Source organism: Patagioenas fasciata, chromosome 5, assembly GCF_037038585.1.
Source record: "Patagioenas fasciata isolate bPatFas1 chromosome 5, bPatFas1.hap1, whole genome shotgun sequence".
Lineage (NCBI taxonomy): Eukaryota > Metazoa > Chordata > Aves > Columbiformes > Columbidae > Patagioenas > Patagioenas fasciata.
The window spans coordinates 27,322,083-27,336,547 of NC_092524.1; the positions used below are offsets into that span (position 1 = coordinate 27,322,083).

The 14,465-nt window shown below is 46.7% G+C and overlaps 1 protein-coding gene across 5 annotated transcripts in view; it reads left to right on the plus strand.

The window, feature by feature from the left end:
* The first annotated feature begins 10,320 nt into the window (after nucleotides 1–10,320).
* The window catches only part of PRDM11 (PR/SET domain 11), a 48,764-nt gene continuing 44,619 nt past the window's right edge, over nucleotides 10,321–14,465 (plus strand). For 2 of the 5 annotated variants that reach the window (XM_065839104.2, XM_071809114.1), the window contains exon 1: nucleotides 10,708–10,947. The gene's annotated coding sequence lies outside the window, so the exon portion shown is untranslated. Of the gene's footprint in view, nucleotides 10,474–10,707; nucleotides 10,948–14,465 lie in introns of those variants that run through there. The other 3 variants (XM_065839105.2, XM_065839106.2, XM_065839107.2) reach the window with 3 other exon arrangements.

The window sequence follows — 14,465 nt, forward strand, 5'->3', positions numbered from 1 at the left end:
CCAGGCCAGCCCAGGAACCTCCACTTGGCACCAAGCGTAGTGCTGTGGCTGCAGCACGGAGATACCCAGACTTGCTGAGCAGCTCTTGCACAGAACTGATTAATGGCAGAAGAAGGGTAGAGAACCTGAAAACATAAATGATTTTGATTTGTTGCAGTTACGTGGAAAAAGTCAATGCTGCATCAACACGAGCCAGCTGCCCATGTGGGCAGTTGCAGTTCTGTGACTGCCACCCCGAAGGCTTTGTGGTTGGCTGAGGGGTCAGCAGCGCTGGGTGGAAAGGGGCTTCGCAGGTTCAGCGTTTCCATGAGATGCGATACTTGCACTTCCATGTCCCGCCCTCTCCTGTCGGCACTTTTCTTTCACTTCTCCATTGCTTCACATTGTCCGCTCTTTGGTACAGGCTGTCCCACTCTCAAAATATCTTTCTGACTATTCCCTCTCACTTTGGTTTGGTTTCCATCCTCAGAGAGATATCTTCCTGGGAAATTAGCTTGATTAGAAAAAAAAGGAATACCCATGACTAGAGCCACACTTTACTTGCTGTGCTCCAGGTGAAGGAGTTCCTCCAGGGAAAGCCTTGCAAGATCCTGCTCTAAAGCTGCAATTCTGCCTGCATTGTCTTCAGGAAGCTTGAAGAAAGAACAGTTTGTTTTAAAATAGCTTATTTTTCTTTTACTGCTTGGTAAACATGATCATTGCTTTTTGTTAGTTAAGGCATTCCTAATGGACCATAAAGTGAGTGGACTCATCTTTTAACATTTCATTTCCTCCTTTATGTTTTGTCTATTGGTAGTGACAGCAACCGAGTGGCCCAGGGGAGTGGGTAATGAAATCTCCGTAGCAGCCCAAAACAAAATTGTTTTTAATCTAGGTCCTGCATAAACAAATGGCTAATTTTATTACATCCTTTGTTTTAAATCTTAATTTTCCAAAGTTAAAAGCAGTAATAGCCACGCATTTCTGATCAGTGCAATGGCAGAAAAAAAAAAAAATTCTACTCTCAAAATAAATTTCTGAATTCTATGAGAAATTAATAAATTTTCTACTTTTATTAAAAAAAAGTCCTTAAATAATGAAATTACTAATTAAAAAAACCCACCAAACCTGTGCCTTGGAATAAGTATGTCAGGTAAGAAATTGGAAAGGACAAAACATGTTTTAAAATGGCACCAAAACCACCTAAGTACAAGGGAAATAACCAAAAAGGAAACACTTAGGAACTGTCAGAGATGTCTCCTGCATAAGTTGTTTCAAATTAGTACATGTTGATTACCAGAGGGATGGGGCACCCACAACTTCTTTCAGCAACTTGGTTCAGTATATCATCACTCTCATGGTGAAGAATTTCTTCCTTATATCTAATCTAAATCTACCCTCTTTAAAACAGTTACCCCTTACCCTGTCACTACAGGCGCTGGTAAAAAAATCTCTCCCCATCTTTCTAAGCCCCCTTTAAAGGCTGTGATAAGGTCTCTGGAGCAGAGGACAAGGAGCAATGCAAGTTACAAGATTTTTTTTTTTTGTAAAATAGCCCCCAAACCAGGCAGATTTTTGTTGCTCACACTTCAGCACTGCTGAACCCCTGCAATCCTCACCCACAGCTGTCGCGGCAAGGGGAGCCAGGGCGGATCGCGGCAGCAAACCATAGGCAACCGCCCAGCAGCCCAACATGCGATAGGAAAGTCTTGCAGGTTGGGTAAGTGAGAAAAATACAGAAAATAAGCAACATAGTCCTGGGGATAAGGGCTTGAAAGAGTCAGGGCTGACTGCAGCAAAGCTGGGCCCCGTGGCCCTGCGAGTGCCTGGGGCAGGAGAGAGCGAGCAACGGGCATTTGCGGTCTGGCCCTGGAGACTGCGTGGGTTTTGCTGGGGAGGAGCCAACCCACATCCCCAGCTGCCGAGTGGGAAGGAGCAAGAGCCAGGATGGAGCACTCCACGCAAAGAAGTGACGATTAATGGAACCAACAGGTATATCAGGATCGCTCCATGGGCCTTGGCTCCATGGCGGGGATGGAGTTGGATCTGTGGCCCTAGTGGGGAGTCTTCAGTTCATCAACACCAGGGAGCCAACGTGGCAGGTCCATGAGAAGGGTGTTCAAAACCTTTGGCATCAGTTTGGAAAAAATAATTTGAAGCCCATTGAGGCTTATACCTGCAAGGGTTTGTGGGCTGGCTTGGGCATTTTCTCAATTCTTTGAAGTATGAGAGACCCAAAGACCCACAGAAACAGGGGAAGTTGTCTAAATGCTGGTACTGGGGAAACAAGGAAAGAGAATATACGCAATGTACTACCATACTCACAAAGTAAATTTGGAAAACAAACAAACAAACAAGCTAACAACAACAAAAAACCACCCACCCACAAACAAACAAAAATAACCAAAAAATCAAACAAAATAACCACAAAACCAAACAAAATAAAACCACCTCCAACTTATTTTTTTCCTTCCACTTGAAAAGCTAGTTATAAAAAAAAATCAGACAAACAATTTTCAGACAAGTCTGGATGAAACTGATAGTGGAAATTTGAAATAAAATAAAAACATTCCTAGGAAAATCCACTGAATCTACCCCATACTTTCAAGGCATTTCTTTGCCCACATATTCTTAGGATTGATCAAAACATGAAAATTCATTTAGGTGATTTTTTTTTTTTTAAATGTTGAAGCTGGTTTAATTTCAAAACAGTAAAAGAAAAATTCCAGAGCTTTTACTAATGTCATCTTCAGTTTGTATCTACTTTTACTGAAATAGTTATTAAAAACAATTTTGTTACTTTCTATTAGCCAAACAGCCTTTTCTTTGATAAGCAATTCATTTAAAATGTTACTAGCCAAAAGAAAATAGCATTCAGCCTTTGGGGAAACTAAAGCTTTCACTTGGCAAAACCATGATATTTTACACTGAAAAAAGAAAAAGTGAAGAAAATGAGACAATAATATAAAATAATATTTTCTCATTTTTCAGAAAATATGGGTTTCAAAATATCCATGCAAGTCTTACCCATGGAAACACTGTTTTCCTCTCGGTGGGACATTTTTCATGGAGTTCTTCACATTGAACAGGTTCTGTACTTTTCGTGTTCATGCTTTTGATAAACAAGTTTGTTTTGCTTTAAAAATACCCTTCACCATACCCACTATTGTTACTTGTATTAGTTGTTATTACTGCTTGTATTAATGGAAGATGTAGAGACTGTGAGATGACCCAGGTGCTACTCAAATGCAGAACACACATAGGTGGTTCTTGACTTAAACACAGTCATTAGGCAGGAGCACTTTTAGCTTGGAGAGTTCAGAAGAAAAAAGCCAGCCCCTGAGCAGCCACAACTATCTCTAAAATCATGGCATTTAAAGTAATAATAAAAAGGTGGCTGCCTTTTATTTACTTCTGTCTTAGGAATCTTTAAATATTTTGTACCTAAGCTCAGGCTTTCTGTCCTCTTAGCCAGAGGACAAGAAAGCACTATTTTTAAAATGAAAGCTGAGAAACCCATGTAATCAGAAGCTTTAGGGAAAATACCAAGTGTCACGAGAGTTGGCAACACTGTAGTTCCCTACTAGTGTTTTTCTTCAGATCCTGTTTGTAATGCAAAATTAAAGGCTGTTTTACTCTTGCATTCTTCAGTACTGTAGTTAAGTGCAATGTGTTGCCTGCTAAGTGAATGCTCTTTTTACAAAGCAATTTGATTATCTTCAATTACACCATTATCAGCAGCTGAGATTAGTAAAAAAATCAAAGGTTTATAATTATATTCAATTTTCTTCTTATTACAGACAATAAAGTCTGGACAGTCATTTTGCTTTTTGTTTATTATTAGCTTCCAGTCACAATCATTTTCAGACTCTGATGCATTAGAACAACATGAAATGGTTTGGACTGCAAAAAAGCAGGAGACAAATTACTTGCTACAAAAGTCCCTTATTTTCTCTAGGACTCAGAAACCACACAGAAGTATTTATTTGATGTAGATGTATTTGATTACTTTAAATAAAGCTTTATTTAAGAGCTAAATTTGATCTACACGTCTCTAATTTGGAAGAGAATTCTGAGATTTATAGATCGTGTTCTCATGGTGTAGTGCTGGTAACATAATATGCTGGAGCAGCCGTGAATGGCGGAGCCTCTGCCTGCAAAAATCTGCTGGAACTGTTTCCTTTGGAGCTCTCTGCTCTGGTTGTGCAGTTGAATTTACTTACTTTAATAAAACAGCCTGTTAAGGTTAACATACAGCTAATAGATAACTGTAGCACAGACTGTCTGCAATGTACCACGTTAGCATTTGTGGAAGTGTAAGGCTCTCACCCCCCAATAAAATGAAATACTAATAAATGATGTGTGCAGGAGGCATTCAGTCTGGCTGTCTTAAAGACAAAATGCAAGAGCTGCCTGACGAGGGCCACCCTCTCATGATGAAGCAAGCCTTCACTGAGCCTTCCCAAAAGCAGCAGGGAGTAGCTGTGACTCCTTGGTAAGGAGAACAGGTAGAGGGTTCAGCAAAGGTTGATGCAGCACAAAACTACTACATGTACTGCAATTTGGGCTGGAGCAACAACAACTACTTGTAAATTCTGTTCCCTGCTCAGGAGCTCAGCCTCAAAGGTACTGTGATAGATAAACAAATAGTAATGAACTGATAAATATCCCCTGGAGAGGATCTGCAGCCGAGCAAAGGACACAGCAGCATCTGGAGTTCCCCACACACCACGGATGATGCCGTGGATCTCAGCAGGGAGCTGGAAGCATTCCCAGCTCTCTTCTCCATGATGTGCTGGTCCCATAGGGCAGAGGAGCAGAGGATACTGGGGTCCTAGCGCTCGGGGTGCAGTTGGAGGGAAGCAAACGTGGGCTCAGTGTGCTGTCAAACAGCCCCCAGCGCTGAGCTGGACTTGCGGTCACACATGGGGCTGAGCCTGGGCAGTCGGCTGGGTCAGGCAAGGCACTGCTACACTCGCTGCATGGAAGCAGCATCTTCAGAGCAGCTGGGATATGCACTCAAATTTAGCATATCCTGAACAGTGTATAAGAGAAGAACTATTTTCTCTCTTGCTCGGAAGCCAATGCAAAGAGTTTGTACCAAGAAACCCCCTAGGGTAGGAATAATGTGCATTTTATCAGCATTACAGAAAACTGCTAACTTAGTACTGGTGACATTTTAATCAATACATAATAGCATGATTTGTATTAATAATGCACCCATTAACTAGATTAAGAAGCGTTTCCTTTTGGATCTCAAAACTAAAATGTCAGTGGAGAGTCCCCAGCAAACAGAAAAAGTAATATGGCAGGATTTTCCAAAAAGGAATATTTACATCTAACCTATTCAGTATTTCAATCAGTGATCAGAAAGTTAAATATAAAGTTACTGCTGATAAAATTCAGAGGTGACATTAAGATCAGTGAGCTAGGGAAGAGGAGGTGCTACGCTATCTGATCTGAGAGTGCTTGATGCCAGAAGCATGGGCCCTTTCCCAGAAAGGGGTTTTGCGGTGAGTGCCATCAAGGCGATGCAGGCACAAGCCATTCCCACAAAGTGATGGAACATCCCCTGGGTAACAGCAGCTCTGGAAAGGACAAAAGGACAAACAGTTCATGGGCAACTTGCAGTGCCATGACAAGACAAAATACTATGGTGATCTGAAAGTGTAGCAGTAAGGAAGAAATGTTTGTATATATGTGTATGTTTTGTTAGTTGGACCTCACACTGCCAGGGGCAGTTCAGGCAACCATATTTTAAAAGGGATGTTGAAACACAGAGCAGGGTTCACAGGAAAACCAGGAAAACAATAGAAGGGCTGGCAAAAAAGTCTTTTGTTGAGATGTTTAAATAAATCAAGTTGTTAGCTTATCCAGAAATAAATATTTTGGGTTTACTAGACTACAGCACAGATGTATCTTACCAAGAAGAAGATATCAAGAATGTATCGAAGTATAAAGAAAAACATTAAAAGAACCAGTGGTCTAGAAGGTGGATGCAGCCAAATCCATAAAGGGAATTCAAGCCCATGTTCAGAATGAGGAGGGGGAGGACAAAGGGAAGGAGAAATTCTTTCTCAATTTCTTCAGGTCAGAACTCGGTGTCTTTCTTAAAGACAGCTTTATAGTTAAACACAAGTTATTTGGCTCAAGACAGGGTAGCTGCTTGTGATATACAGAAGTGCACATTCCTATGGACTGCCAAAACACGTGACAGATGCCTAGAAACAAACCACTGAGTTTTGAAGTGCTTGTGAGAGTAGACATTCTTCAGCCTCCAGTCTTTGGGCCAGTTACAGAAAGACCATTTCATACAGAAAAGCAGTTCTGATTATTTGTTAAAAACACACCAGCAAAAATTCTTAAACCCCAGTGTTTGAAAAAGGCATTATTTGTACGTGCCTCATCTAGTTCAAAAGATTTCAGGACTGGTCTTGGGCAGGTCATCTCATCTCTGCATTTCTGGCTGTGGTTTGAATACTCATTCCTACTGCCATCCCTGCAGCCTGAAACACGGGTGCAGGTCTGGGTAAAAGGCAACCCACATGCATGCACCAATATTACGATAACTAAGCAGCTTTCTTCTTTTTTTGGTGGATTATTTTTAACTGGGTTCAGCTCTCTGCTCCAGTTCACGTCCTGCAAACAGCTTTGTCAGCAGGGCTGGGGCTGGGCAGCCTGGGCAGCACCCACCCACCACAGAGCAGGAGCTCCCAAAGCCAGAGCTGCCCCGGAGGTGCGGACACTGAGGCTGAGCCAGTGGCTTGTTGTTGCTGTGGAAGAGGTCTGGCTTTCCTCCTGTCCACTGATATCATGCTCCCACCACCTCTTTGCTGGTTTTGGCTAATTTTCTGCTGGGTTAGTCAGCCGCCTCAAGGCACCAGCACCAGCCTAAGGGACTGTGCCTGTTGCTCTACCCACTGGCTTCATCGTGCACCTTTATCACCAAGCCATACCCTCAAATTCCCTCTGCAGCATTCCCAGAGTACCTGATCTAAACCCCAGGCAGGATCATCCCACCCTCCCCACTGTCCCTTTTCCTTGTTAGCACCAGAGCTTCTGTGTCCAGGGGGTGAGTAGGCTCAGGTTACCTCAAGACCAGCTTGGCAAGCAGTAGCACAACTGCCAGCACCCAGAGAAGACAGAAAAGGAGAGAAGGTTGCACCGAGAAGTTTCTTGCATTCCAACAGCACTCAGCCTCCTTGGGAGATGGTTCATCAGGCTTAATCCAGTGATGTCCATAAAATGTGCGGAGAGCATTCATATTCTTCTACCTATATAGCACAATGAGGAAAAAGACGCAGCACTACTGGGTAAAAGTCATCAATGCTTCTGTTGTACGGCAGAAGTAAACGTGAGCTGCAGCTCTGCAGTTACACGCTCTTCAAAGAGCTCTTCCCCTGTGCCTCTTTGAGGGCTTGTCCCACCCTGCTCCAGTCATTTGTAACTGTGGGTTTCTGGCCAAGCTTCCTTCTCAGTCATGCAATTTCCTTTTTCTTTTCTTTTGTGGGATGTTTTCAGATTTTCAAAGGGAAAAATCTATATTCCAATTCACTATCTAACAAGCCCATCTGTATGGAACAGAAATGTCCCTAATTTTGGTGTGGCTTCTAAACAGTGTTTTTGATGCTAAAAAGTGGTTAACAGACTTAAAAGCCAGCTAACTTCACACTGATTGGGAGCATCAGTGCAACGATCCTGCAGATTTGAATCCTTTCTGTGTGCAGGAAAGGTGTTGTCTGGGTAATGCCAGTGGGTTTTTCCCTTCTGCTTGCAACGAGCGACCTTTCCTGGACGAAGAGGCAGTCTGGCCCAAGCAGCTCATTCCTCAAAGCCTGAGAAGCAGACACCAGCCTCTTGGTATTGATGTGGTTATGTAGGATGTTGACAATCTTAAACAAGAGAATATTCAGCAATTTGATGGCTGCTGTGCATCTCGGCTTGCAGAAGAGCCTGGGCACTTTCCTACCCTTCCTTGGGTACGCTGTTGGAGACAGCCCCAGGTGAGGCAGCCCCCCACCACCCCCATGCATCACAGGTCCTGACTTCCCCCCTCTTTGCACTGTTGCACTTCAGCCACCAAGTGTGTAGGCAATTACATGCTCACTGCGCGAAATACATCCAGTTGCTTCTGCTGCAGGGATCGGACTTCACAGTTGGCAGAGGTACCTGCCGACTCCCAGCATCCTGATCTCTGAAGACCATTTAAATGTAGTTGTCGACAAGCTGGATTCTGTTTTATCTACTTTTGCAATGCATCATTTTTTATACCATTGGCTAAAAGCTTAGTGTCAGTAGAAACACCCTTTTGCCTCTCTGGGAGACCATCCAGCATTTTGTGGAGGAACAGATTTGACAGTTTAATCCTGGAAAGTCGACACCTAATTACCTCATTGCTAACTGAAGTTGCCATTCGTAAAGTTTTTTCTGAGAGCTCGACAGAGGGGAGTTGCTGTGGGTGATGGAGTGGGGGCTGAACACTAGTGAGCCCCACAAGAAGAAAGTGCTGAAGCACTCATTAAAAAAAAATTAATCCTATGTCTTCTTACTAAGTGAGGGAGCAGTTTGCTAAGGAAGAGGGAGCCTTTCCAAGCCCCAGAAGTAAGATTTTTGGAGAAAGAGTACAAGTTTGCACTATGTTCCTTCCGTAACTAGTTTCTAGAGAGAACAGACACAAAATCTTCTTCACAAGGATTTTATCGCCTGACTATTAAAGGTATAGAGATAACAGGCACACATTAAGACAAGGCAATTCTCTCCCAATAAATTAGCATGCCCATGTTTGCAAGGAGACATAATAGCTGTTATTTATATTGTACTTACATATTTAATTTTCTTTATAAATAAAAGCTTTATGTCTCCCTTTGAGCCTGCTCTTACAGCGTTAGTCTCCAACAGCTACAACAAAACTATTACTCCAAATTAGCATGGCATTCAGTGTGCATTTGTATTACTTCCATGGCTTTTATGGGGTTTTTAATTACTATTTTTTCTCTTGGTTCACGCATCAATCATATTTACAAGCCCATTGTTGCACTTGCTGCCAGCCCAGTGTTCTAACACATTTCAGCACACACACACAGAAACTGCAAACTAGGGCAGCTCTATTTGGATCTCTAATATTTCTGAGGAGTCTGAAGGTGCTGACAGCTCATGCCCAGGCAAGTGCAAGTGCCTCAAAGTCCATCTATCTACGGTTACCGGACGGGGTAAAATTACACAGCATGCTTACCTTCCAAGTAGGAATTGTCTCCTGAGAGGTTAGAAACGAGGAACAAAAAGCATACCACAGCTGGAGAGCTGACGAATGACACTCATTTGAACTTCAGAATAATCACCTGTGCCACACCAGCTGCCTTTGCAAAGTGAGCTTGTTTTGAACCCAAGTTGTCTACCTTCTTCGTTGTTTTGCCAGACATATTACCTTTTGCTGACTTAAGTGATATATCAAGACCCTATCCTGAAGTTCTCTCACCCCTTAAACTTTCAGTGATGGCAGCAAAACCAGCTCCAGCATGGCAGAAGTGGGCCTCTGTTTTGCTTGGGCTACATCCCTTTCTACTTCACGTTCTCACTAATTTTTCTCCACTCCAACCTTTTATGGCAGATACCTCAGGGTGGAGGATATTAGGAAAGAATTTCATTTCTTGGGACTGCAGAAAAGGGTATTTCTCAGGGCTTCAGAAAAAGGGAAGTAGTCCAAGTATCCAAGCATGCACATTGTCACCACAGCCCAGTTTGCATACAAGCCCATTGTCAACCAAAGGAACTGGAAAATTATGGCTATTTATCCATCCCTCTCTTTACCCCCCACTGTGCCTCTTTTAGCAAAGCAGCTAAACAGTTTGCTTTGTTTCAATTTTAATGCTTGCAGATGGTTTTATTTTGAAATTGTTTCACTGGTGAGACATGCTTCCTCTGTTTATTAAATTATGCCTACTTTTTGTCATCCGTCATGTTGCCTATAATTTCTGCACAGAGCTCAGGGGTAAGGTTTGTTGTTGCTGCTGCTGTTGGGTGGGCTGCTTTTGGAGGGTAGGGTGTAATTTGAAATACGATCGAGCTCTGAGCGCCAGGGAAACACCGCGTCTTCACACCCACTTTTTGCTCGCACAAGGGCGATCAGAGTCGCGCACCGCCGGGGTGCTGCCGCTGGAAGAGGGGCCCGTCCCAGGGCCACTCAGCCCCTTCCCCCGGGCCGGTGGGGGCACGTCCCCGGGCGGGGGGCAGGTCTCACCGCCGTCCCCCAGAGGCGGGCGCTCTCGACAGCGCGGGCGGACGGTCGGTCGCGCTCCGCGGGGCGCCGCGGCGGCTGCCGGCCGGCGGCAGGTGGTGGCCGCGGCAGCGCCCGGGGGGAGCCCAGCGGCTGCGAGCGGCTCCCCCCGCGGGCCGCCCGGGCCGGTGTTGTCTCTAAGAGCCCCCCGAGCCCCTGGCCGGCGGCGGGCGCAGGTCGCCACCGGCTCCGCGCGGAACTCTCAGGCTCCGGAGCAGGAGGTGGGAACCGGGGCCGGTTTGGGTTTGCTCGGCTTTTTCTGTTTGTTTTTTTTTTTTTTCTCTGCTCTGTGCAGCTTTTGGGGTTTGGTTTTTATTTTCCCCCACCTCCTCTTTCCAGCCCAGGTATTTGGAGGGAAGGAGGGAGCACCACGGCCCCGGGAGAGCCGGGCCGGGCCGGCGGCGCCTCCCCCCGGTTCGGGGGGTCCCCGGGCTCGGCCCCCGAACGCCCCTCTCTTCCGTTCTCCATGTCATTTCCTGTGCTAATAAGATGGTGGTCACGGCCGGGAGGGAGGGAGCCGCCGCCGCCTCCGCCGAGCCCGGCCCGGCCCCGGGACCCGTCCTCGCCTGGGACTAGCCAGCGGGGCCGGCGGGGAGGGAGGGCGCAGCCAACCGGGCTCTCCCCCCTCCCTCCCCTCCCGCGGCGGAGCGGGCCCCCGGACGCCGAGGCGGGCCCCCCGCGCCCGCAGCGCCGAGGTGAGTCAGCCCCGCTGGTAGCCAAGGTGGCCACGAAAATGGCTGCGAAGTGCGTGGGCGGGGGGGGGAACCCACTCCAGCCCGTGGCCGGCGATGAAGAGGGTCCGGCCGAGAGGTGCCCGCCCGAGGGGCGCCCGCAGCGGGCGGGGCGGCGGCGACGACCCGCGGGCACAGGTAACACCCTCCCCCCCTTTCCCCTACGGGGCGGGCGGCGCTGGGCCCGGCCTGTCCCCGCCGCCCCGCTCCCGCCCATCCCCTCCTTGTCCCCCCTCCTCCCTCAGAGCGGCCGTTAGCGGGGCCGGCGAGTGACGCGGCCGCCCGCCAATCGGCGGCGGGGGCGGGCGGGCGCGCGCCACATTGGAACGCGGGGGCGGGGCGGCGCGGGGCGCTCCCCGGGGGCGGTGGGAGCTGGTGGGACGCGGCACCGGGCGCTTGTTCAGCGGGGCCGGGCAACGTCTATCGCGGGAACCCCGCGGTTGCTGCGTCCCGCTAGCAGGCGTTGTGCCCGCAACATCTCCCGGGGCCGTCGCGGAGTGCACCGGAAAACTTGCCCTTGCACAGCATAGCCAGAATACTTTACTCACGTGGAAAAACTTCACCAGTTGCATATATGCGACGTTTTCCCATTTATTTATTTTTTAAAGTTGTCGAATCTTTCCCGCTTCTTTGCGAATGCTCCAGAAGAGTGCCGTTTATATACGTATTGCATTTTAACCGCATTCCTCTATCCCTTACTGTATTCCAAAGGGAAAAGGAAGATGTTTCCAGTGTCCCGTTTCAGATCTCATGAAAAAAAAAAAAAGCTGGCCCGTGGGCAAAACTGTTGGCTCGATGTTGCTTCCTCTTTTTCCAGTGATTAATGCTTCTCATTAACGGGAGGAGAACTGGCAGAACCAGCTTAAAGAAAAAAATACTGCCCTGACCACAAGAAAGGGTTATTTTCCAGCACTGCAGGTGTACACAGTGTTTCATTGAGCAGTGAAGGAGCCCCGGCCCCAAATATCCAGCAGCCCTCTGGATCTGGTCCTGCTGGTGAGGTTTGACTCCCCACGAGACCAGCAGAGCGTGAGCACACTGCCCGGGTTGGGCTTCATGTCCCCTAAATTTCCGTTTGTGCAATCACCAAGATTATAAGCAATGAAAATGGAAAGGGAAATGACTGTTTCAACTTTCTAATGTATTGTGTATAAACCCCACAATAGACACACATCCCTTCTTTCAAGTGCAAGCTGCAATGGGAAACGAAAGCATTCAGATGATGGGTGGTTGCTTCTTGCAAGGAGTGCTTTGACCAAAGGTGCTCCTGCTCTAAAAATAATAGTTTAGTGCAGGGCTGAGCAACGTAAGGCTCTTGAATCACTTGCAGCCTGCAAAGAGCTGAAGTGTCGGCGCTGTTGATGTGGCTGGTGGAAGGACCATGTTAGCGAAGGAAGGGCTGGTTAGCTGGAACCACTCACCGGGGAGGATTTGAGGTAGCCGTGGGAGATGCTGAAGGTTATGCTGGCTCTTGACTGGATGCTGAGTTGACTGATCCGGCTCCGGTGTGGAGTAGCAGGACCAGGGGAAGCCGCTGTTCCCTCCTGCCTGGGAGTCGTGTCAAAAGCTGCTGCTCCTTCTGGCTGGCTGAGGGATGTGGGGAGGTCCTGCGGCTCCAAGCTTGGTGCTGGCCTCGCAGAGCTTGCTGGTTTCGGGAGAGTGGCCTATTGGTCCTCTAGCATCTGTGTGGACCATGCATGAAGCACAGTGCTTTCTGGGCCGGTTTGTGGGGGGCTGTCATTGTGAGCCTTACTGGCCACTGGTAGAAATTACTTGCACTTTTTTTACAATTTAGGGCGGAGGATTATTGTGAGGGTAATACTTGACTTCAAATAATAAGGACAAAAGCAAGGACTTGTCTGAAACCTTATTTTTGATGTGCTGAGGCAAGGTCAGTCTTACTGGGATGGGACGGGAGCAGGCTGTTTGACTGTATTCCTTGCTGGAAAGTGATGGACTTACCTGAAATGGATAGGATTGTCCATGAACACTGCAAGAGGACCCTGAAGTGGGAGGTCTCCTCTGCTGCAGCAGGCTGGCTTTGTGATCAGGGGGCCACAAGCTTTGCAGTGAGTGGAAGTTACTGCTCTGAGTCAGGAATCAGAATAAAGAATGTATATTGAGGGAAAAAATGACAAGCCCGGGCAAGAGAGGTCTTCGGTCTTTTATAAAGAGTACCATGTATATACCATGTATACTTTACGCTTTTGGTGGTGGTTTTGTTTGTTTGTTTTCTTTGTTTTTTGGTGTGGTTTTTTTTAGTATTTTTTTTTCCTGTTGGAACTTCTGTCTCACGCTGATTCTCAAAGCAAGCTGTGGTTTTTTGAGTTTTTTCCCCCATGTCCGTTTGTGCAAAAGAAGTATGTGCTTTTACCTATCCTTTTACTCTTAATTTGCTGTTAGCAGGGCCTTTCTCTTGCTGGTTTGCTACTAACCATTTCCAGAGCTCTTTTAATACTGCCTAATATTCACGACATTGTTGGAGTAGCATATTTAAAATTGTTATTGCCAATCCAGTGTTGTTGGCATGTGTGTGAATGGCGGAACTAAACATAGTCCCAAAGACAAAATGTTTTTGAGTTTTTTTGTTTGTCAATCAAATAATAATACTGTAGATTAACTGGGGGACCTCCAGAAGGAAGAAATAAGCTTCTCAAACGTGATCTGAAGATACAAGGCTGTAAGAAGTAATGACTCTTACTCCTGGTGGTGTGAGGGCAGGTGGGAATTTTTGGTGCCTGCTTTGCATTGGGATAGTCTGTGTCCGAGACCCGTGAACAACTGGTTTTCCTAAGAAAGCCAGAACAAGCAAACATCACTTTTATTCTTCAGTTTGGATTGCAGCTTTCTGGCATTTTAAGAAATCAGGAGTCAGTTGGACAGGCATCAGGGTGTGCTTGGCATGTCTTCTCGAATCAGTGTTTAGTTCTCTGATCTGGGCTCTCACCTGAGCACAAGTCATTCAGTCCCAAGGGCTGGGAGCAGCTTGGGGTACAAGCGTACCCGGTGTCAGGGGTTCGGCATGTGCAGCATCAACTGGCATCGGGAAAGCAACAGAATTCCTCCTGGCCTGCCACTGGGCAGCCCTGACGCGGGATGCTGGCTTTGCTGCTCTGCATCTCACCCCTTGCTGTCATGTTTGTGGCTCTTCTGTTCTCCTTGTGACCTCTTCTCTGCTACTGAAAGTGTTCTTTAATAAAGCTTCTAGACCAGCAATCCTTCTAAAGCTGTGTAGTGAAATGTTGCTTTTCAGGAAGCCCTGCTAGTTAAACTTGTCCATGCAAGTGGATTCCACTAGCAAGTCCACCCTCCCAAAGGAACAGCAGAGAGGACAAGGTGAGAGACAGGTTTGTAACCCTGTGTACTACCTTCGAAGAAGGTGAGGGAAAATGCTTCAGAAAGGGAGGAAGTTTACAGGTAAAAGAGGCCAAACAAAGACTGATGGAAGACACAAAGACGTCCTGTGGCTTCTTTGGAGGGTG